The sequence below is a fragment of the Neophocaena asiaeorientalis genome, unplaced genomic scaffold (assembly GCF_003031525.2).
Source record: "Neophocaena asiaeorientalis asiaeorientalis breed wild unplaced genomic scaffold, Neophocaena_asiaeorientalis_V1.1 scaffold118, whole genome shotgun sequence".
NCBI lineage: Eukaryota > Metazoa > Chordata > Mammalia > Artiodactyla > Phocoenidae > Neophocaena > Neophocaena asiaeorientalis.
This window is the reverse complement of record NW_020175528.1, coordinates 3142891-3164391: the sequence shown is the minus strand read 5'-3', so window position 1 is coordinate 3164391 and position 21501 is coordinate 3142891. Positions and strand designations below refer to the sequence as shown.

At 41.8% G+C, this 21501-nt stretch overlaps 1 protein-coding gene across 3 annotated transcripts in view; it reads right to left on the bottom strand.

Moving 5' to 3' along the window:
* PLS1 (plastin 1) overlaps nucleotides 1–21501 on the bottom strand; it is a 115370-nt gene that overhangs the window by 84626 nt on the left and 9243 nt on the right. For 2 of the 3 annotated variants that reach the window (XM_024769113.1, XM_024769115.1), the window contains exon 1: nucleotides 19793–19887. The exons of the other annotated variant lie outside the window; for it this stretch is intronic. The gene's annotated coding sequence lies outside the window, so the exon portion shown is untranslated. Of the gene's footprint in view, nucleotides 1–19792; nucleotides 19888–21501 lie in introns of those variants that run through there. 3 annotated transcript variants of the gene reach the window in all.

Sequence of the window (21501 nt, the reverse complement as noted above, 5' to 3'; positions counted from 1 at the left end):
AATATATAAAAATGAGGAGGTTAACATAAAATTCAGATTCCTATTTTCTCTTTTCAGATCAGAATGTCTGGCAACACTGAGCCCACATTTCCACATGGTAACACTGGACTAGGCCAGTGACAGTCATGCCCTTTAGATAAAGGGTAAACGTTCAAGTTCACCACAATCCTTACAATCCCCTGCCATCCCCATTCTCCCACAGCCTTTCTTCCACAGAACATACATGAACCAACAGTGGTTAAGCACAAGCTCTACTACCTGCCACTGCTGATTTCATCAGGTATCCTTAAATTCAAGTTAAAGTACTGTGATCATGAGAAAAAGAAATATATGTATTTTTTTTCTCTTCAGCTGTTGGTTGCTTCCATTCTCAGTCATGAAGCCGTAATTGTAGGAATCATAAACAAATGGGCAAGGGCTTACCCCAAAGTGGCCCAGACTCGTGGAGGGTGAGGGGAAAGAGGGGAAAGGGAGTCAAAATAAAAAGGCAATCCCTTTTCCAACATCTCGAGCTCCTTAAAAGATGAGGACTCACTGAAAGCAAAAGTAGCCATAACCTGTGTCGTTACAGGGCAAAAATTCCATAATCCGAAGTCACCAGACATAGAACTTTATGGGCCATTTCATTATAAATTATATAAAGCAAATAAAAGTTTACTGTTTTCAGAAAGACCCTGTCACCTGATGTCCCTTTTTATTTAGCAATAAGCTAGACCACAGAAAAACTTAGAGGAGAATTATTATCTAATTAGGATATGATCACTGTGCCATAAAAGCATACAAAGATCTTTTCTTATCTCAAATCATCTGTTATCTGCACACACAATGAACTGGTTGAGAGTACTGCTGTGCCACCACCAAATGACTGCAGTGCCACAGCCAGAGACTCGCCCCAGAGTGGCACAAGTTTGCATACCTTTTGAATTCCTGGTCTTTGCCCATAAGATTAGATGAGTGGAGCTTCCCTGGTGGTGCAGTGGTTAAGAATCCACCTGCCAATGCAGGGGACATGGGTTCGAGGCCTGGTCTGGGAAGATCCCACATGCCATAGAGCAACTAAGCCCATGCGCCACAACTACTGAACCTGTGCTCTAGAGCCCGCGAGCCACAGCTACTGAGCTCACGTGTCACAACTACTGAGCCTGCGCTCTAGAGCCCGTGCTCCGCAACAAGAGAAGCCAACGCCACGAGAAGCCCGCACACCACAACAAAGACCCAATGCAACCAAAAATAAATAAATTTTTTAAAAAAAGATTAGATGAGTGAGTCAGTGTCAAGGTAAAAATTTGATTTTCAGAATTCTTCCTTCTCTTTCTCACTTCTCTCCCTCTACAGCCAGCATCTGAATGGGAAAATAAAATGTGTCAGGCCTTACTTCTCAGAAACTTCCCAGGACAAGAATGGATTTTGTAGTCCTTTTCCTCCTGGTTCAACATAAAACGGGTCCACAAGTAAATGAGGGAAATGTTAAATGGTCCACTAAGAATCTTTCACAGTTTATGTTCCCTTGAGATCTAACCTTTTCTACTGATCCAACTTAAGGAGCAATGAAAGTAGGGCTAAGGCTATATCTATAGTGGAATAGCCCACTGGAACGACTAACAATGATCCCTACGGAATACAATTTGCAGGTTACAAAGTGCTTCCACCTAGTGTGTCACAAGCAAGAGAGTATTTTATAAGTGCTATATACAAATATAAAGTATCTGTACTATGAGTTTTGAGCTGGACATGACGCACCATTCTACTGTAAATCCAGCCCTGCCCTGATAATTCAGCTCAGGAAAGAGGAGGTTCTCAGCCCACTGCTTATCCTGAAGTTAGAGTCTTAAGTTGATTACCTTCATTCACGGACAGAAACAAGTTAAAATTAAATCAGTGAGAACTATTAGAACACTTGCTTCCTAAATGTTTCCTTTTGCAATCACATTCTTGCTTCTGAGAAAAAATAATTTTTTAATCTTTATTCACCACTTCTATTTTCTTCCATTGTAGTTTAAAAACAGTTTACTTTCACGCATGTATTTCAGTACCAAGGAAGGCATAATTTATCATTAGAATCCCTGACTCTGGAGTCAGAATTCTTGAGAATGAATATAGACTCTGCTTCCTATTAACTATATCACCTCGGGTGAGTCATTCTGAGTCTTGGTCGACACAGTCAAAAAATGAAGATGATGATGATGATAATTCCAACTTCATAGAGCTTGGGGAAGGATTAATTAAAATAAACAGCAAAGGGCTTAGAAAAGGGTCTGACATATAGTAAGTACCCAATAGATGTTAGCTATTATTTTAAATATTGGTGATTCATGACCTTCATAGCATTAGTGGTCCTCAAAAGTAATACAGTTGTGTACACACTTGTATATTATGTGTACACGTACATATATGTGTACATGAAGGTATACACATAATATATTTGGAGGAAAGGGAGGAAGGGATGGAAAAATCATCTCAGTCTGCAGAAACGACATTCCCCAATAACTGATAGGAGGCATGTTTATTAAATAAAGGCCTGGATGAAGTTAATTATCTTTAAACACTGAACTTGAGTGTTTAAGTAATCATTAAGGCAGTTCACTATCTACTTGTGAGAAGAAAAATATACAGAGCTTTACAACTAAACTCAAACCACTTATATGGATTCTTTTTTAGAGATTCTGTTTTAAAAAAACAAAAACAAACAAACAAAAAAACACCGTACAGAGCTGACTCTACACCAGGGATGAGCAAACTCAGCCCTCAGGCTAAATCTGGCCCACTGCCTGCTTGCATACTACCTATGAACTAAGAATGGTTTTTACATTTTTAAACAGTTTTTAAAAAAAACAAAAGAATAATAGTTTGTGACATGTGACATTAAGGAATCAAAATGTTAGTGCCCACAAATAAAGTTCATTGGAACACATCCAAGCTCATTCACTTACATATTGTCTACAGCTACTTTTGTGCTACAAGAGCGGAGTTAGGTATTTGAGACAGAGACCATATGACCCATAATGCCCAAAATACTTATCATCTGGTCCTTTACAGACAAAGTCTGCCAACCTTTGGTCTAGACTGTTGTTTCTATGAGGGTGGAGACTGTAGGGCCTAGCTCAGTGCCTGGCCCAAACTGTGTTCAGTAAATATTTGATGAATGAATATTTGATGAATGAATATGGCATCAACATAAAGAGCCTGAGGTGGGGTTCCTTCTGTGTGGTAAAGAGAGTTGTTCTCAAACAACAGAGAGCCTTTTTCAGACAGAGAACAAGAGAGGACTGCTCCAGTCTGTGCGGCCCAGCTACTGTCCTTGATATCCTGTAATTCTAATGGTAGAATTTTAGGCCACAATGGAGGATGGGGAAAGGGCAGATCATAAGGACAAACTACAGAGGAGTTCTGCGTTTACCGGCAGTACATTGTTAAGAAAAAATTAAAATGGCATCACAAAAACACAACCAAAGAGGATTACTTTGGAAGAAAAACATTTATATATCCAAAAAAACAAAAATCCTATGGTCTTAAGTCTTAGTTCACCACAAGCCTTATTTCTAGATACAGCTGCTAAAGAGGTTTGCAGAGTCTTAAGTTGTACATGTACAAGTATGAATGCAAATCACAGTAAACACTGGGTCTCACTGTAACCCACGCTAGTTAGACAACATCCAGAGTGCCACCTTCGACCTAAGGAGGCTGTTTTTAAGACAGTGCAGTGACAATCTGGTTTCTAGAGGAGAACTGTTAGCATGGTGATGGGTCTAATCTAGGCACCATTTCCAACAAGGCAAGTTGATAAAACTGGAGAGGATTTACCATGGAGATGAAATCACAGTCCTCAATCTGAATTAATTTAATTCATGTAAAACACTTAGGACACCTCAGTAAATACAAGCTTTGATCACCAGAGCCATCACCTGAAGAATTATGATATGAAAGAAGTACACTTTGTTATCCCCTTGGAAGATGTAGCCTTGATATCCACAAATGGTATCAAGTCGCTGAATCAGCCATACGTAAATTACTATCAGGTAATTATCACTATCTTAGTAGACTTCTCTCTCTTTATTGGAGGTTTCTTCCCCACCCCCACCCCAAACTAACCTGTTCTCTTACTCTAAAGTGGTGAAGCAAAGATACGTATTGTTCACTGAATAGCTATGTGCTGCCCCTCACTTCCAGCAGGTCACGTGGTTAGTTCCAGCCAATGGGCTGTGAGTAGACGTGACTTGTGTCCCTCTTCCAAAGCATTTCAGAGCCACGTGATCCTCTAGCTCCCCTTTCTCTGCTGCGACAATCTGGAAGTCCCATGTTAAAACAGCAAAATCACAAAAATCACAGCAGTCTGACTCTGAGTCACTGTGTGCAGAAGAGCTCCCCTGGAGTAGAGCCAATGCACACTGACATTTATGAGAATAAGAAATCAATGGAAATATCAGGGTTGATTTGTTACTGTAATATAGCCCACTCTATCTTGACTCATACAGAAAGTCTGAGCAGAAAGAAGCCTTGTAACCTATGATCAACCAATTTGAGACATTTACAAGGATGAATTAAGGAAATTTTCCAAACCTTCCTCAGACAGGTATCTGTGCAACTTTATTATTTCATTTCAAGTTCATTCATAGATTATTACCACACCTACTCCCATTCCAAGAAAAGTATTTAAAGCCAAATCCTCTATGCCACTCACTTATCAATAAAACTTAAGAACTTACTGAGATATATACTGAGCTATGTACCTTGAGCTATGTTCACCAAACGATGTAACCACTGACAAACCTTAGCTGAATCTGTTGTTCTCCCGCATGGCTCTTGTCTTGCTTTATGACTCTCAGACTTCATTTTCAGGAGACACATTTGGTAGTGGGGTTACTGCTCCATGGACAAGATGGTTCTCTTTTGTTAGCAGGAACAAGTATGCTGTTCATTGGACAGACTTATATCGGTGGGGCTTTGGACACAGAGAGATGCTATCTCCTCCAGCAGGCAATAAAAACATCCAGAAAGATAAGGACTCAATCCTGTGTCCTTTGATACATTCCTGATTTAAAACCACTGGAAACTCTGAAGCCTGGCCTGGCAAACAGCAGGGTATAAACTTCCACAGCCCTGGGTTCAAATCTCAGCTCAACAACTGACAGCTGTGTGAGTCAGGCCAAAAGACAAAGACACAGGCCTGTCAGAGCCTCAGTTCCCTGACCCCTCCACAAGGCATCTGTGAGGATTAATGGAACTGATGTAGATTGAAATACTCACTGCACGTTGGACCCTTGCTGCCTCTGAACCGTGGAATTCTTCTTGAAGTCAACTGGAATTTCTATTCCCTTTATGTTGTATTACAAGCAAAACAACATTCTCAGGTACATTTAAAGCAGTGAAAAATATACCTTCAGCTTTATCCTTAGATTAGATGCTGTCTAATAACAGTCACAAAAATTAATTCTATTACTTAATCTGATCCTCTTCCAATGTGATCAAGCCCTTGCTAGGAAAATATATCTTGAGTTAAATTTCTGCTCATTTTCCAGAGGCAAATGAACCTTTTAAATTCCTAAGAATTTCCTATTTACCATACGTTTGCTGATTTCCAATTCTGATTATGTATTTTTTATGCTCCAAGTAAATTGCTGTCATTTTTTATGCTAAAAATCAATGTCAATGCAGCCTAATCATAAAAAAGAATGAAAAATTAGACAAATTCCAACAGAGGGGCATCCAACAATGTACCTGACTACTCTTCCTCAAAATCCTCAAGGTCAACAAAAAACAAGGAAAGTCTGAGAAACTGTCACAGCCAAGAGGAGCCTAAGGAGCTAAATGTCAATTAAATACAATGTGGATCCATCAGGAATCCATCAGGATTCCTAGATGGGATCCTGGAACAGGAAAAGGACTTTAGGCGAAAACTAAGGAAATATGAATAAACTATAGACTATAGTTAACAATAATGTAACAATATTGCTTCATTAATTATAACAAATGTACCATACTAGTGTAAAATGTTAATGATAGGGTAAGCTGTGTATCAGTGTGGAGGCACATGGAAAATCTCTGTACTATCTGCTTATTTTCTCCGTAAAGCTAGACTTGCTCTAACAAAAAATGAAGTTTACTAATTTAAAAAAAAAGTCAGCACAATGAGACACCACTTCACAGCAAGATGGTCATAGTCAAAAAGACAGATAATAACAAGTGCTGGTGAGGATGTGGAGAAACTGGAACTTTCATACATTGCTGGTAGGAAGGTAAAATGGTGCAGTCACTTTGGAAAACAGTCTGGCAGTTCCTCAAAGTGTTAAATGTTGAGTCACCATATGACCCACCCAGCAATTCCACTTCTAGGTATACACCCAAGAGAAATGAAAACATATGGCCCCCCAAAACTTGTTTACAAATGTTCATAGCAGAATTATTCATAGTAGCCAAAAAGTGGAAACAAATGTCCATCAACTGATGAATGAATAAATAAAATGTGGTAGATCCACACAATGGACTATTATTCAGCCACAAAAATGTGAAGTATTGGTGCTACAACATGGATGAGCCTTGAAAACATTATGCTAAGTGAAATAAGCCAGACACAAAAGGCCACACAGTGTCTGATCCCATATATACAAAATGTCAAGAATATGCAAACTGGGCTTCCCTGGTGGCGCAGTGGTTGAGAGTCCGCCTGCCGATGCAGGGGACATGGGTTCGTGCCCCAGTCCGGGAAGATCCCACATGCCGCAGAGCGGCTGGGCCCGTGAGCCATGGCCGCTGGGCCTGCGCATCCGGAGCCTGTGCTCTGCAACGGGAGAGGCCACAACAGTGAGAGGCCTGCATACTACAAAAAAAACAAAGAATATGCAAACCTATAGAGACATAAAGTAGATTTGTCATTGCCTGGGGAGAGGTACAGAATGACCAACAGGATTTGAATTACAGGAGCAAACATTTCCAAACGAAGTACTGTCCACCATATTTTTAGAAAAATGAGGAAATGAGGAGCGCTAGTGGATATAGGGTGATGAAAATGCCCTAAAACTGACTTATACTTTAAATGAGTGGATTGTATGGTATGTGAATTATATCTTAATAAATAAAGTTGTTAGCTTAAAAAACAACATCATGTACACCAAGAACACTGATGGAACAATTCAATCCTATTCAAGGCAAATATTTTGACACTGTCTGGTGGATACGAAACCTTTAATTTCCCTGAGAAGTGCTCTGTTTGATTTTGTAATACCCTTAGTGTAATGCCTAAGGGCATAACATAATGAAAAGAACCTGTGCACACAGACAGTATGAATGAGGCTTTTCAGATTAAATGAGCAAACTATGTAAATATAAGGCCTCCCTAAAGTGTGCCTGAGATGTGAAAGAGGATGCAAAAAATATTCCCACTGATATTTAACAATAAATTAACTTACAAAAAATGAGTATCATTGTATACTCTTTTAGAATGCTACCTCTGAATGCAATCATTTCCTCTGAATTACTAGAAAATTACAATGCTTTCAGTTCTTCCATTATTCATTGTCCTGGTCCTATGAGAAATGTAAAACTCATCTTGCAGAAATACGTCAATTAAACTTTAGTCTCCCACAGCACAATATATATCACATAGGTAGGATATAACTCAGTGAAAACTTAGAAAGTTTAATCTTTTTTATCCTACACATTCCAGATGTATATTAACAGGAAATATAATTTTAAAAACCAAACTACTTTGTTCACAATGAAAGAGACGAACTTTTTTCCCATATTAATCAAGTCTAACTTCATTAATCTAGAACTGAATTACTGTTAACGTTAGAGAAACTGTAAAACCTAAGGTAGAATAAAGTTACTTTTAGTTCTTGTTTCATTTAACTGCAGGTAAAACAGGTATCCAAGCCTCTAGTAGATTAGTGTATTAATATACATTTCTTTGAGCATCTCTATAAACTACTGTCCTACTCACCTCTAATCTGATTTCTCTTAAAACAATAAGAAATACTTCAAGAGGAATATAACCTCAATTTATATATGTCAGTTTCTTTCAGAGGTGAATCTGTTTTACGTATAAGCATTATCTACATGTGAGACATTACTATTACATATTATTATTTAATTCATTTCTGGAATTAGTCTAGAACGCATATGAATCTACAAAGATTCTTATACTTTGAATTCAAGCTATGCAGCTGTCTCCTGGGTAAAGCTGGAGTCTATCTCAAGATTTACTGTCAATAAAACACAGGCCTGGAGTTAGCAGTCTGAAACTAAGGCACCATGGATCTTAAGTCTCTACAGGCAAGTAGAAGCTAGAAAATATTCGGTATGTGAGTGGGGTGGGGGTGGGTATAGATTCATCCATTCATTCATTCCTTTTCATGTTCCATTCATTCAACAATTTATCAAGTGCCTCCTCGCATTCAGGCAATGAGGATACAAAGTGAAAAAAGACACAGTCCTGCCCTCAAGAAACTCACACTCTGCATGGCCACAAGTGTGGCCACAGAACTTATAACAAAATAAATCTTCGTATTGGAAGATTTTGATCTAACATGCATATTGTATCATTCCTATTTTATCTTATTTAATCCACAACAGAAAAGAAAAACAAAACGCAAACAACAACAAAAACCAAGGTTCAGACAGGCTGAATGACTTGGAGATTCTCCTACCCACTGAACCTCTCAGCTATGGATGAGTCGAGTCACTCAGCTCTGTCCCACTCACTCACCTCTTCTATTGATAGGAGCCACCTCTTCTATCAATCAGCTAGCAAGCGACAACGCAGGGTGGCAACTTCTACTTATGAATCCACCTTTTTTGCTTTCCCCACCACACCGTAGTTTTAAACACAGGATTCTTTTTAGGAGACACACACGGAAGATTCTCAAAGTCTCCACTGAGACACAAATGTCTTTACCATCTGTGGACGTCACCCCAAAAAGATGAACAGAAGGCCTTAGTACCTTCTATTCCCCAGAGACAAGCTTTTCTAAACCAGTACTCAACCAGTAGAATCTCCCAATGTATAGCTAAAGCATCCCAAAGAGACACCACGTCGCCTTTCACTTTCACCTCTGTAATCCTTCAGCACTTGAAGTCAGTTTGAAAGTATCTGTAGAACACCATGCTTACAGCCTTAGCCTTCACTTTTGAATTCCCTTCTCCTCCCAGAACAACCCTGAACAAGTACTATAATCACTTGACTTGGTGATTTATTTTTATCTCGTTTTTTATAATCTGTCTCTCAGAAATTGAAATTGGCTGTCCTTTTATATTTTACATATTTTTGAAAGACACAGAAGCCTTTAATATGATGGATTAATTTTTGCAAGTCTGTAAGATGACTGAAATACACATATTAAAATCAGGGACTTCCCTGGCGGTCCAGTGGTTAGGACTCTGTGCTTTCACTGCTGAGGGCGCAGGTTCAATCCCTGGTCGGGTAATTAAGATCCTGCAAGCCAAGCGGCACGGCAAAAAGAAAAAAAAAAAGAATTAAAATCAGAGCCAGGAAAAAAGCATTTTTAGGTGTTTTTCCAAAAGAATATGAACCACAGGTCAATACACGGCAAGAAATGGGGTTCCTCCTCTTCCGATGTGTTGGGAGTCAGGAGTAAACCGGAAGTGAAAGTAAGCCGAGATAAACCTGACTCACACTGCCTAAAGAATAAAGTCCAAAACCCACAACCTCATACTCAAGAGGTTCCACCATCTTCCCAAAATGCTTTTCCAGTCTTATCTCCCTGTACTTTCCGTAATGAACTGGAGAACTCAGCACTGGCTGAACCCGCGTTTCCCTGCTGCACCTCTGTTTGAAGGTTCAGTTGCTCCTTTGTCTGGAACACCTCTCCCCATAACTCCCCCCGCTGCCCACTCTACCTGGTGAGCACCTGCCCATCCTTTACTGCCTACTTCATATGCTTCCTCCTCCACTATTTCCTTTATGTAGACAAAAGGAAGCCCTCTTATCAGCTGGCTCACAGAGATGGGTAAAACATCAGAAGACAGCATAAATGATCACCCCATCAACTCTGCCCTGCCTGCCCTAATTATTCCAATGGAAAGTGAAACTTCCTCCTTCTCAGACCTATCACAGTTGGCTCCTATCTTTCTTATAGCACTTAGCACCAGCTGCCCTGTACTGGAGCCAGGAATTCATATATCTTAACCTTCCTACGAGTCTGCACGTTTTCTGAGGGGCAAGGAAGGAACTTTCTGCAATTGTGTACATCCTACCTCTGACCTCAGATCTTGCAAGCTATTCCAAAAATACTTATAAAATGAAGTTTAACATTACATCCAGATTAACAAAATAAAATCCAAATACATACTCCTTGAGTTTATTAGTCATTCACGCTTGGTTTGGGTCAACTCCTAACATCTTCTGGCTGATGTCAGCTGTTCAGCTCTCCATAAGTGGAATGTCATACTGGCTGAACCGCAGTTATTTCAAAAATATGGAATACAAGAAAAGGGCTGGTTTCTTGGGAGAACTGGGGGGTTGGGGTCAGGGTGGAGCGGGTAAGGAACTTCCAGAGGGCAGCAAAGGGCACAAGGCAGCAACCACTTGGTAAATGAAAATAACGATTAAAAAACCCTGTAACAACAGTTTTATGAAGTTAGTACCGTTTCAAAAGAAAACCACTTGTTTCTAGCTCTCCTATCTAACCTACATTACTATACTCTCCTCCAGTGGCTCTCAAAGTGTGATTCCCAGATCATCTGCCTCAGCATCACCTGGGAACTTGTTGAAATGAAATTCTCCAGCCCAGATGAACTTATTTGCACAGCAGAAATAGAGACACAGATGTAGAGAACAAAAGTATGAATACCAAGGGGGGAACCAGAGGTGGTGGCGAGATGAATTGGGAGATTGGGATTGACATATATACACCACTATGTATAAAACAGATAACTAATGAGAACCTACTGTATAGCACCGGGAACTCTACTCAGTGCTCTGTGGTGACCTAAATGAGAAGGAAATCTAAAAAGGAGGGGATATACGTATATGTATAACTGATTCACTTTGCTGTACAGCAGAAACTAACACAACACGTAAAGCAACTATACTCCAATAAAAAATTTTAGAAAAAGAATATAGGAAGGGCTTCCCTGGTGGCGCAGTGGTTGAGAGTCGCCTGCCAATGCAGGGGATACGGGTTTGTGCCCTGGTCTGGGAAGATCCCACATGCCGTGGAGCAACTAGGCCTGTGAGCCACAACTACTGAGCCTGCGTGTCTGGAGCCTGTGCTCCGCAACGGGAGAGGCCGCAACAGTGAGAGGCCCGCGCACCACGATGAAGAGTGGCCCCTGCTCGCCGCAACTGGAGAAAGCCCTCGCACATAAACAAAGACCCAACACAGCCAAAAATAAATATAAAATTAATTAATTAATTAAAAACAAAAGAATATAGGAATAGCAGACATAGGAAGCAGCCTATATTACTATATTCTCTCTGCTACTTATTACCCAATCTCTCATTACTCCAGTCCCCATTATAGTTAATAATTCTTTATATTAAACTTTCCCTGCTCAAAAAAAAATAAAACTAAAATATAGACCCAACTCAAAAGAAAAAAAAATTCTCCAGCCCCACCCCAGACCTAAAGAACGAGAAACTTGGAGTTGGGACCCACCAACCTGTTTGTTAACAAGCTCTCCAACTCATTCTTAGGCCCAATCACCTGTTAGAACACATTAAAGTACCTGCATTTTCCTGAACAAGTCAGCTCCATCCTGTCTCCGTGCTTTTGCTCATGCTGTCCCTTCCCCAAGGAATGCTTTTTCCTCTATGTATTCTCTGTAGATTGAACTTGTGCTTTTCTTTCAAGGCTCAGCTCAGAAGTCTTGACATCTTCCTCAACCCACTGAACAGAATGAACTGCTCTCCATTCGGGCTCCCCCAAAGCCTCATTCTGCCCTTCCTCCTGGTACTCACCTGTGTCCCAGGCTGTCTCTGTGTCTGCCTCCCCCAACTGACTGAGAACCTGTGAGTACATGGACTGTGCCTCACTTATAGAGCTGTCGCAGCCCAGCTCCCTTTCGGCAATCAAATCCCTTTGATTTTGCAGAGGAAGAGGGAAAAGTATTCTGCAACAAGCCCCCGATTGACCATGAGAAGGATGCTGAGAGGCATCCAACTCCTCTCTCTCCACAATGGAGATGAATAAATACCCTGTCAAGTGAGATCTGAAGTTTAGGGGGCAGTTGTTGAAGGCACCTTTGGGACCAGAGACATCACTTAAAGAGCTCCATAGTTGAGGCTTAGCCATAAACACATTTAAGATTTTATAAAAGCCAGATGTCAATTTCATAGAGAAATTATTCCCTCTGGTCAGTAAAAGAAGGAAATATGGATTGACTGAAAGAGCACTGGATTTGGGGTAGACTGGCGCTCCATGAGGACAGGGACCCTATACCTGTCTTGGCCATCACTATAGTTCCAATGCTGAGCCCTAACAGTCTGTCAAATGTTGAAATGAAAAGACACAGATGTGAATTCCATCTCTGCCATTTCCAAGCCAGGTAACCTCAGGCAGGCAAGTCGTTCATTCTCAAAGTCTTGGCCACTTATCAATGAAAGGCAGCAAAGCTGGAAAATTATTATATCAATAAATACCTTACCTTCTCACCTTATAGGTTACTAATTGCTTTCACATTTACTAACTTGTTTAATCATCAAATCTGCAGCTGAAGAGAAGGCCTGTCTTCTCATGGGGTCAGAAACAGAATCACAGACTTTGACTTCTCATCCACGGCCCTGATCATAGGCCAACTGATTTCAGATATCTAAACTTTAATTACCCTACGGGGCTCATTTTGATTGAGCAATAAACATTCAGAGATTCTCAGATTACCTTTTTGCCACGGATGCTGATCTTGGGTTTAACTTGGGCTGTTTGAGGATAGGAAGAGGGATCAGGCCAATTGCTGCTAGTGCTGTTTTCCCAAAATTAATTCACTTGACATGAGAACTTTTGCTGAAAAACATCATTCAGTTTTTGTGAGCTGTGTTTCATGCCTGGCACCTCATTGACCTAATAACACTTCGACTCTGAAATAACTGGGCCACTCTTGGCAATACCCCTTGGACCAAAAGAGTGTCCCAATGACCCTCTGAGGGGAGAGGAAGGAAAAGGGAGACTTGACCAGGACAAAATGCTGAGAGAGCTTTCAAGTGAAAGAATTACGGAGTCTTTAAGAACTTTTGATTTGTTCCCAATGGTTATAAATACTAACTTGCTATTGAGCTGAAGGTTCAATTATGTACTAATTTGATATTATCATTCCACCAAATTATTGATGAACAGCATTAAAACCCTAAGCAGAGACATTTATCAAACCTCAGAATTCTAGTTTGCATTGATTTTTACCTATAAACAGTACACAGTATATATCATCAAGGACAAAAAAAAGAAAAAAACCAATATAGCCATAAAAGGTGGCGTTTAAGATGACAAAGTGAAAGGAGACAAAAAGTCTACTTGTGCCTTTGATCATTCACTGTAAACGAGTCAGTTCTGAGCCCGTTTTTCTTTCATTTTAACAATTTAATCTAGATTCTGAGCAACAGCTATGGGAACAAAGTGTGAATGCAGCCAGTACTTTCTGCCTAAGGCATTCAAATTTCCTCGATCAACATCAGTTTTAGGTCAAAGACTGTCATGCATCACTTTGGGTTTTACAATTGTGATCCACGGAGATAGGTTTACTCTTTTATTCATGGAATGCAGAGGCCCCATGTGGGAATTCATTGTAGGGGGCAATTAACATGAAATCCTTCTACATACATTTACCATTACCAATGTTTTAAACTCAAATTCAATCCAAATTCTATTTTGACAGCACTGCTAAAATCTCTTGTTTTTTGGTTCTCTAACAAATTGAAGGGGCTTTCATCATTTTTCTTTTAAATGTTATTTCCTGGGACTGGATCTTTAAACAATTTATTGAGTTTCTCAATAATGAAGTAATTCTGGTTTCCTCTAATACTGAGTTTCTCCTGTCAACCATTCCCCAAAACCTTTTGCTTCCACCTTACTAAGATATCCATCCACCTTACTATCAGAAAAAGAGTTTCTCGTGTTTTCTTTGTGGTTGGCTTGGGTTTTCTGAAGAAGGCATGTCTCTGTGCAGTGAGTTATAACCCAAATATTCTTGTAGTTTTATAGCTCTGAATTGCTCAAAAAGAAAAATCTAGTTTATTATAAAGTTTAAAGTCTCCTTCACAACTGGACTTTATGAACAAATAACACATAACTCTCAGAAGAGAAAATACTTTCTGATGAAACAAGTGTTTTAAATAAGAGAAAAACTCTCCTAATCAGTCCTCTCTCGCCCTTTCTGTGCCCACAGTATTACTAAAAAGCAACTCGCTTTCACAGAAGCCACGCTACATGTTTCTCACCAGAAAAAGTAAGTAGGCACTTTCAGACACGGTAGTACTGAAAAGAAATAAGACGATCAAAGTTAACACAGCCTCACATCTCATGTGACTTTATATGTCAGCAACAGTTCCAGCAATCAAAACTGTATAACCATTTTATAACCAATAAACCAGCAGGCATCACAAAGGCCTCTTTCTCCCTGATTTTCATCAAAAGGTTGATTTGGATTTTTGGATGTTGAAACACGTAATGGGTAAGGGCCTGAAGCAGGCGGCGGCCTTTCCTTTCGCGTCCAGAGACAGGCCCTGAGAATGCACAGAACCAGCACAGAGGCAGAAGCAGGAAACGGACAGAGGGGCTCAGGCAGCACAGGGAGGAGAGGAACATCCTCAGCTGGATTCTATTCTGAGACTCCCATGAGAGAGTAATGTGGCACACCAAGCAGGGAGGTACGGGACATTTTCTCACAGACAAGTCAGCTGGTCAAGGCTGACGCCTGCCAGCCCTGACCCTAAATCACTTGTCTCTGACCCCGGGGCCTTCCCTGAGGTATCGACACCCACCTCCAACTGCAACGTGTCCACACTGACGTCAGAACTCCCTGAACTGAAGGATCCCAGCAGAAGTGTCCAGGTTTGGATTCAGCCTGGGGGTTCTGACCACAGTTCAAAGATCTGAGATCAGGGTTAGGGTCAGGACCCACAGATCTTCCAGGAGCTCCCAACGATGGATCCTGCCACCCCAGGTGAAAAAATCCTTATGAACTGTTCACCCTAGAGTCCTTAGGCTTATACACAAGGTGAGTGTCTCACCCCCCAACTCCAGAGGCATCTCCTGGATCCCTACCAACTCACCTCCATCACCCCAAAACAGCTTTATGGTGCACCCAGAGAAAGAGCTGCTGTCTCTGCCTCCAGGAAGGCTTCAAGGGTGAAAAGGAGATAAAGACTGAGTGGAATAATTTTAAAAACAAAACCCAGAAAGATTCATCACTGTTGTTTTGTTTCTCTTATGAAAGTCTGGCTCAGTGAATGTTGGGAGTGTCACCAGATAAAATCTGTAGCCATTCTAAGCATCTGTCAGGGTTACCACATTTATCCATTTTGCATTTTGTTAAGCTATTTGATTAAGTTACTTTAGCTCTCAGTGCCTGAAGTCAGGTGGGTCTGGGATCCAAGCTCAGTTCAGCCACTTGTCCATGATGTGACCTCAGAAATGTGATTTTTACCTAAGTCTCAGTTTTCCTGGCTATAAAATGGGAATAACATTTGCACCAACTTCATCGGATGGTCTGTAGAGATTCAACGACATATTGCTTTTAAAGTGTTTAGTACAGTGTCTGATCCGTGGAAAACATTTTAAAATACTAGCTACTAATATTACTATTATTACTTGGAGAAAGTTACATAGTACAGTCATTTTACACAGGGTTATGATACATTACTCTGGAATTTAATACCTGAGTGTTAACTGTATGTGACATTAACTTCAACATACTGCTTGACCTTGCATTTCACTGTCCAATCAACTTGGACTAACGTCAAGATGAAAAAAAAAGTAATTCCTCTATACTTAGCCAACCCTTCCCTGCCCCCCCAGTAATCATCTCTCAAACTCCGTATCTCCTCCCAAGTGTTCTCTCTTCTTGACTCATAAGAAGAGGCATCACTGCCAGTTGAAGATGGTGATCAACTACAGTGTGATTGTCAACAGAAAGGATGTGTGCCCTCCAACAGCTCCCTCAATGCTGTGTGCAGCTCAGTGAAAAGGCTGTGTTTTGATTTGCAAAACGGCTATTTGCAACATCTGTTCCAAGTAAACAAATATACCAAACTACTTCTTGATCCAGGATTTGGGGTTTGGAAGCCCTGCCTTCTGTCTTGTTTTTCCAGGTGGAGAGTCTGATCACAATTCTCTCTCTCTCAAGCTTACCTCACGTTCCTGGGTCATAAACACCACGGCCATCACTCACTACCTCCCCGTAGTGTAAAATATCTCTCCCAAATACACTCTCAGTCCACGGACTTGGGGCCCACCCGTTTGTATCTTCTGCCACTGACAAGCTAAGCCACGATGTCCTTTCCAGACTCCTCCTCGACTCCAGATCCCCAGGTCTGCAGCCTTGCCCCTCATTCAACCTTGAACTGGCCAGTCATCCTTTGTGTGTCATCTCTTCCAATGACACAGACATCCTCCCATTGGCCACCAAGTTCCCCTCTTTAGATTAGGTCTCTGAGGGCTTTTGATCCACAGAACATCTCCAACTCAAATTAATCTTGGGGTCATCAATCTTGAAAAGTTAAGGACTAGTAGCAATGAAACAAACTAGGGCAGAGGCTCTGGCTAAACCACTAACTAGCTTAGCTAAGTACATCTCAGCTCCACCTCTACATCGTGAGGGGATGGTCTGGATAAAGTGCTACCTTATAGCTCTAAGATCCTAAACTCCCACCCTCCCCATGTTATAGTACACTTGTTTATTTAGTAATGCAATAATTATTGAGTATCTAATACTGCAAAGCTACGTGCCTGGCACTGTGAGGGATTAAAGGTCATCTCCCAAAGAACTTATCATCTAGAATGGCAAATGAGACAACCACATCAACAACTGTAAGAAACAGAAAGAGAGCATGTCACTGTTGGAGGTTATTTATAAAATAAAAAGAACATTACCAACACCCCAAACCTGAAGCTAAAGCAACTTTCAGAGTATCTTTTCTTCTTTGCATCTAGTTTCTGGCAACGCGGCATGCGGCATCTTAGTTCCTCGACCAGGGATTGAACCAGTGCCCCCTGCAGTGGAAGCTCAAAGTCTTAACCACTGGATTGCCAGGGAAGTCCCAGCATCTAGTCTCTTACAAATGCTTTCCCCTTTACAACACTTCTCACATCTGTGCCCTCCACTCTGCATTTAGAATCACATGCTTAAGTCCAGGCCTTAGGCAACTCTCCCCTGTTATGATTTGACTCCTGTCCCCAGAAATGCCCTAAATGATCCATCATGACCTCTCACGAAGATATGAGAATCATCCCATCAGGCTGGTTTGACTTGGCCACTGTCTTGCTATAGCTCTAAGGTGGCCTCCCTCATTTCACAGAACATCCACATCAAATCCCTTTACCAAACCGTCCCTACTTCACTTCCTCCCTCCCACAAACAGTACCAAGAACATTACTGGTGCTTAGTTCTGGGTGGGCTGTCTAAGTCATAGGCTTGAAGCTCCAAGAGCTTACACACACTGGTCAGGAAGTTGGGTTATGTACTAAAATTCAACAATCCTGGATACTAAAGACGAGGGATACTAGCACAGGCAACAGTAATAAACGTTAGAGGGTTCAGAAGGGGGAGAGCTACTTTCTGGCTGCAGTAATCAAGGAAGCCTTCTAGGAAGAGGCACACGTGAGCTACACCTTGCAGCATACGCAGGACTTCAACATGGAGGGAGGCAAACAAGCATTCTGAGGCAAGGAAGGAGGGCGTCTTCAAGACCAGCCAATTGTTAGGTGGGGCTTGAATGAGAGGGTACTCTTTGAAAGGAGTTTACAAGGTACTAGCAAGCTTAGTAGCAGGAATAGCTAATCTTCTGCCTAAGCCAGATTACAAAGTATAAAGAGGTAGAAGAGAAAAAGAAAGTGTAATAATCTAACCAAACTCTGAGGAGAGTATTGGCCAGGGATGGTAAAAAGAGCCCTGCAAATCAGAAAACCTGGGGCCTGGGCCCAGCTTTGCCAAGGAGGGGCTCCAGCGGCCACAGCAAGTCATTTAACCTCCTTGGTTTCAGTTTTCTCATTTGTAAACTGAAGCAGCTGAACTGGCTGACCTCGAAGGTCTCCACTGGCCAAAACTAAACCAACTGTATATTATTTCTGCCATTAAAACATTCATCATGGGCGGGGGCAGGAGGGGGGTGAAGGAAAAGTCAGATATCTGTATTCCCTTTCCATATAGGTTTCTCCTCCTGAACTAGAAATTTTTTTTCCTAAACTTATTAATTCTATGTACACGCCTCCCACATCATAAATTTAACACTTAAAGAATGTTCAGTGTGGGGTCCCCAAATTTTGTTTATGGCTTACAGGTTATCCAAGAAATTTGTGCAGCATATAACCTTAGCTTCGTACACGCGTTTCCAATACCGCAGCCCCAGGGTAAAATATCTCTGTGAACTATTAAATGTGACAGGGTAAATAAAGGGGAGAAAAGTGAGAATTCTGTTACTCATCTAAAAGACCGCTTCCCGACATGGATGGATCTAGAGATTGTCATTTTGAGTGAAGTCAGACAGAGAAAGAGAAATACATGATATCACTTAAATGCGGAATCTAAAAAAATTGGTACAAATGAACTTATTTACAAAACAGAAATAGAGTCACAGATGTAGAAAACAAACTTATGGTTACTAAGTGGTAAGGGGGGAAGAGATAAATTGGGAGATTGGGACTGACATATACACACTACTGTATATAAAATAGATAACTAATAAGAACCTACTGTATAGCACCGGGAACTCTACTCAGTACTCTTTAATGACCTATGTGGGAAAAGAATCTAAAAAAGAATGGATATATGTACATGTGGAGCTGATTCACTTTGCTGTACAGCAGAAACTAGCACAACACTGTAAATCAACTATACTCCAATAAAAATTAATTTTAAAAAATAAAATAAAAGACCGCTTCCTTTTAAGACCAAACGATGCCTGAAATATTGATCTCCATGTCTTACTCCTCCAGTATCCTGAAGGCCTCTCCTGTTATTGTGTTTTAAGTACTCCTCTAAGCTGCTTTTTTAGCCTTTCTGAAATGAGACAGGATAAAAAAACATCGTCACTAAATACAGAAGCAAACACATTTGAAGCAGTTTTCACAGTGCCTGGCCAATAGTAGGTACCTAACATAAAAGTTAGTTTTTTTTTTTTTTTTTTTATGCCGCATCCAGGGACCCCCTGCTCCAGGAAAGGCACCAAAACCAGAAACCACGGATGCTGATTTCACTCTAGTCCTACTGATCCTATGCACCAAAAGACCAAAGGCAAATAAACCAGTCACAGAAGTCCAGCGAAACAGGCTGGATCAGAAAGCCTCACCAGCGGCCACTCAAAGATTAAAAGAGAGGAAAATAGAAAAGTTAACGCAATGCCTAACTTCATGCAGAGAATCATAATGCAGTACTCAGGCTTAGTGGGTAAATAGCATAAATACACGAGTTAACACCTGCCGGCACTACACGCTGCCCAGACTGAGCAGGAGCGCGCCCTAAGGTCGGCGGGCGCCGCACTGCACAGCGGGCTCCGGGAGCCACCTCTCCAGCGAGGGAAACCCGGAGAGACTCCCCTGGAGCCGCCGCGGAGCGCCTGCGAGGAAGTAAAGCTTTGTTTTCTGCCTGTCGGTTCAGGCTTCCTCTCGGACCCCACCGCCGCGCCGCGTACCTGCCCTCCAGTCCGCAGCTCCCGCTCCCGCTCCAGGCACCCGCAGGTCAGTTCCGCGGCTACCCTGGCCGCGCCCGCCTAGCTGCTGCGCTCGCGTCACTACGCATGCCCGGCCGGCACCCGGGTCAGCAAACTCGAAATCCACTTGCCGGGTTTTGGTTGCGGCTCCCAGCGGAAAGGACCCGAGGCCAAGAGCTGAAGTGGAGCTGCAGGTGCTGGGAGAGGAGAGGCGGGGAGTGGTGGAGGGGCGCTGCGGCAACCTTATCCTTACTGCCCAAAGCTACCCAGGACGCACCTTCCTCCAAGCCTAAAGATGACCATCTACACAATTGGAATGATCTTAGCACAGTACTTCTCAAACTTGAGTGTGGATCTGAAGCACGTGGAGGGCTTGTTGAAACACAGTTCCCACACTCAAGTGTGGGACCATTCGCATGCCTAACATTTTCACGGGGGAAACAGGTACTACTAACTTGGATACCACATGTTGCGAACCTCCGGTCAAAAGAAAAGATATACATATTTGGTATTAAAAGAGGAAAGTTTTCTCTCCCCTTCTCCCTCTTTTTGGGATTTCACATAACACTTCCTCTCCATTTAACAGCCACACCTGCTTAAAAAATAAATAACTACAGCGCACACGCAAAGGTGGGATAGTTCCTCTAGCATGTGAATCAAGTAAGTGGAATGCAACGAGTTCTCACGTATTTTGCCTGTAGCATGGCCTATGGTTGTGGTGTCTCCAGCTGTGTCCAGGCAACAGGAGGGGGCCCTAATTTGTTGCCCCTTTAACTCAAAGTCCTGTGTGACCATTTAGCGCCTAGCACAATACTGGGTACAAAATAGGTACCCAAGAAATCCTGAGATGATATTAGTATGGCTTGAGAGATGAAAAAGAAGGATGTTGGAATTATTTTAGGAACCCAACAGAATCGATAATCAATTAAATACGGAAGTACGTGGGCTAAGGCTGAGGAGAATAAGGATATCTCCCTGCCTTACACCTAGAGAAATCAGTGGCTTAAGTATCCTTATCTGAGCCCAGATATAAAGGAGTTGTGAGTTATCACAATACATTTCTTAAAACGTTAAACACACATCTGCCATATAATCCATCCGTTCCATTCGTAGTTATTACCCAAGAGAAGTACATGTTCACACAAAGATTTGAATATGAATGTCCACAGTGGCTTTTTTTTTCACAATAGCCCCAACCAGAAGGAAGCCAAATGCCCACCAACAGGTGAATGGATAAACAAAGTGTGCAATATCCATCTATGCAATGGAATACTAAGCAAAAAAAAAAAAAAGGAAAGAATTACTCATACGGGCTTCAACATGGATAAATCTCAAAATTATTATGCTGGGTGAAAGAGGCCAGAGACAAATATATGATTCCATCTACATAAAGTTCAAACTAACCTAAAGTGACAAAAAGCAAACCAGTAATTGCCTGGAGCCAGGGGTAAAGGGAGGAATAGGCTGTCAAGGGGCAGTAAAAATCTTTTGGGGGGCTTCCCTGGTGGCGCAGTGGTTGAGAGTCCGCCTGCCGATGCAGGGGACATGGGTTCGTGCCCCGGTCTGGGAGGATCCCACATGCCGCGGAGCGGCTGGGCCCGTGAGCCATGGCTGCTGAGCCTGCGCGTCCGGAGCCTGTGCTCCGCAACGGGAGAGGCCACAACAGTGAGAGGCCCACCTACCGCAAAAAA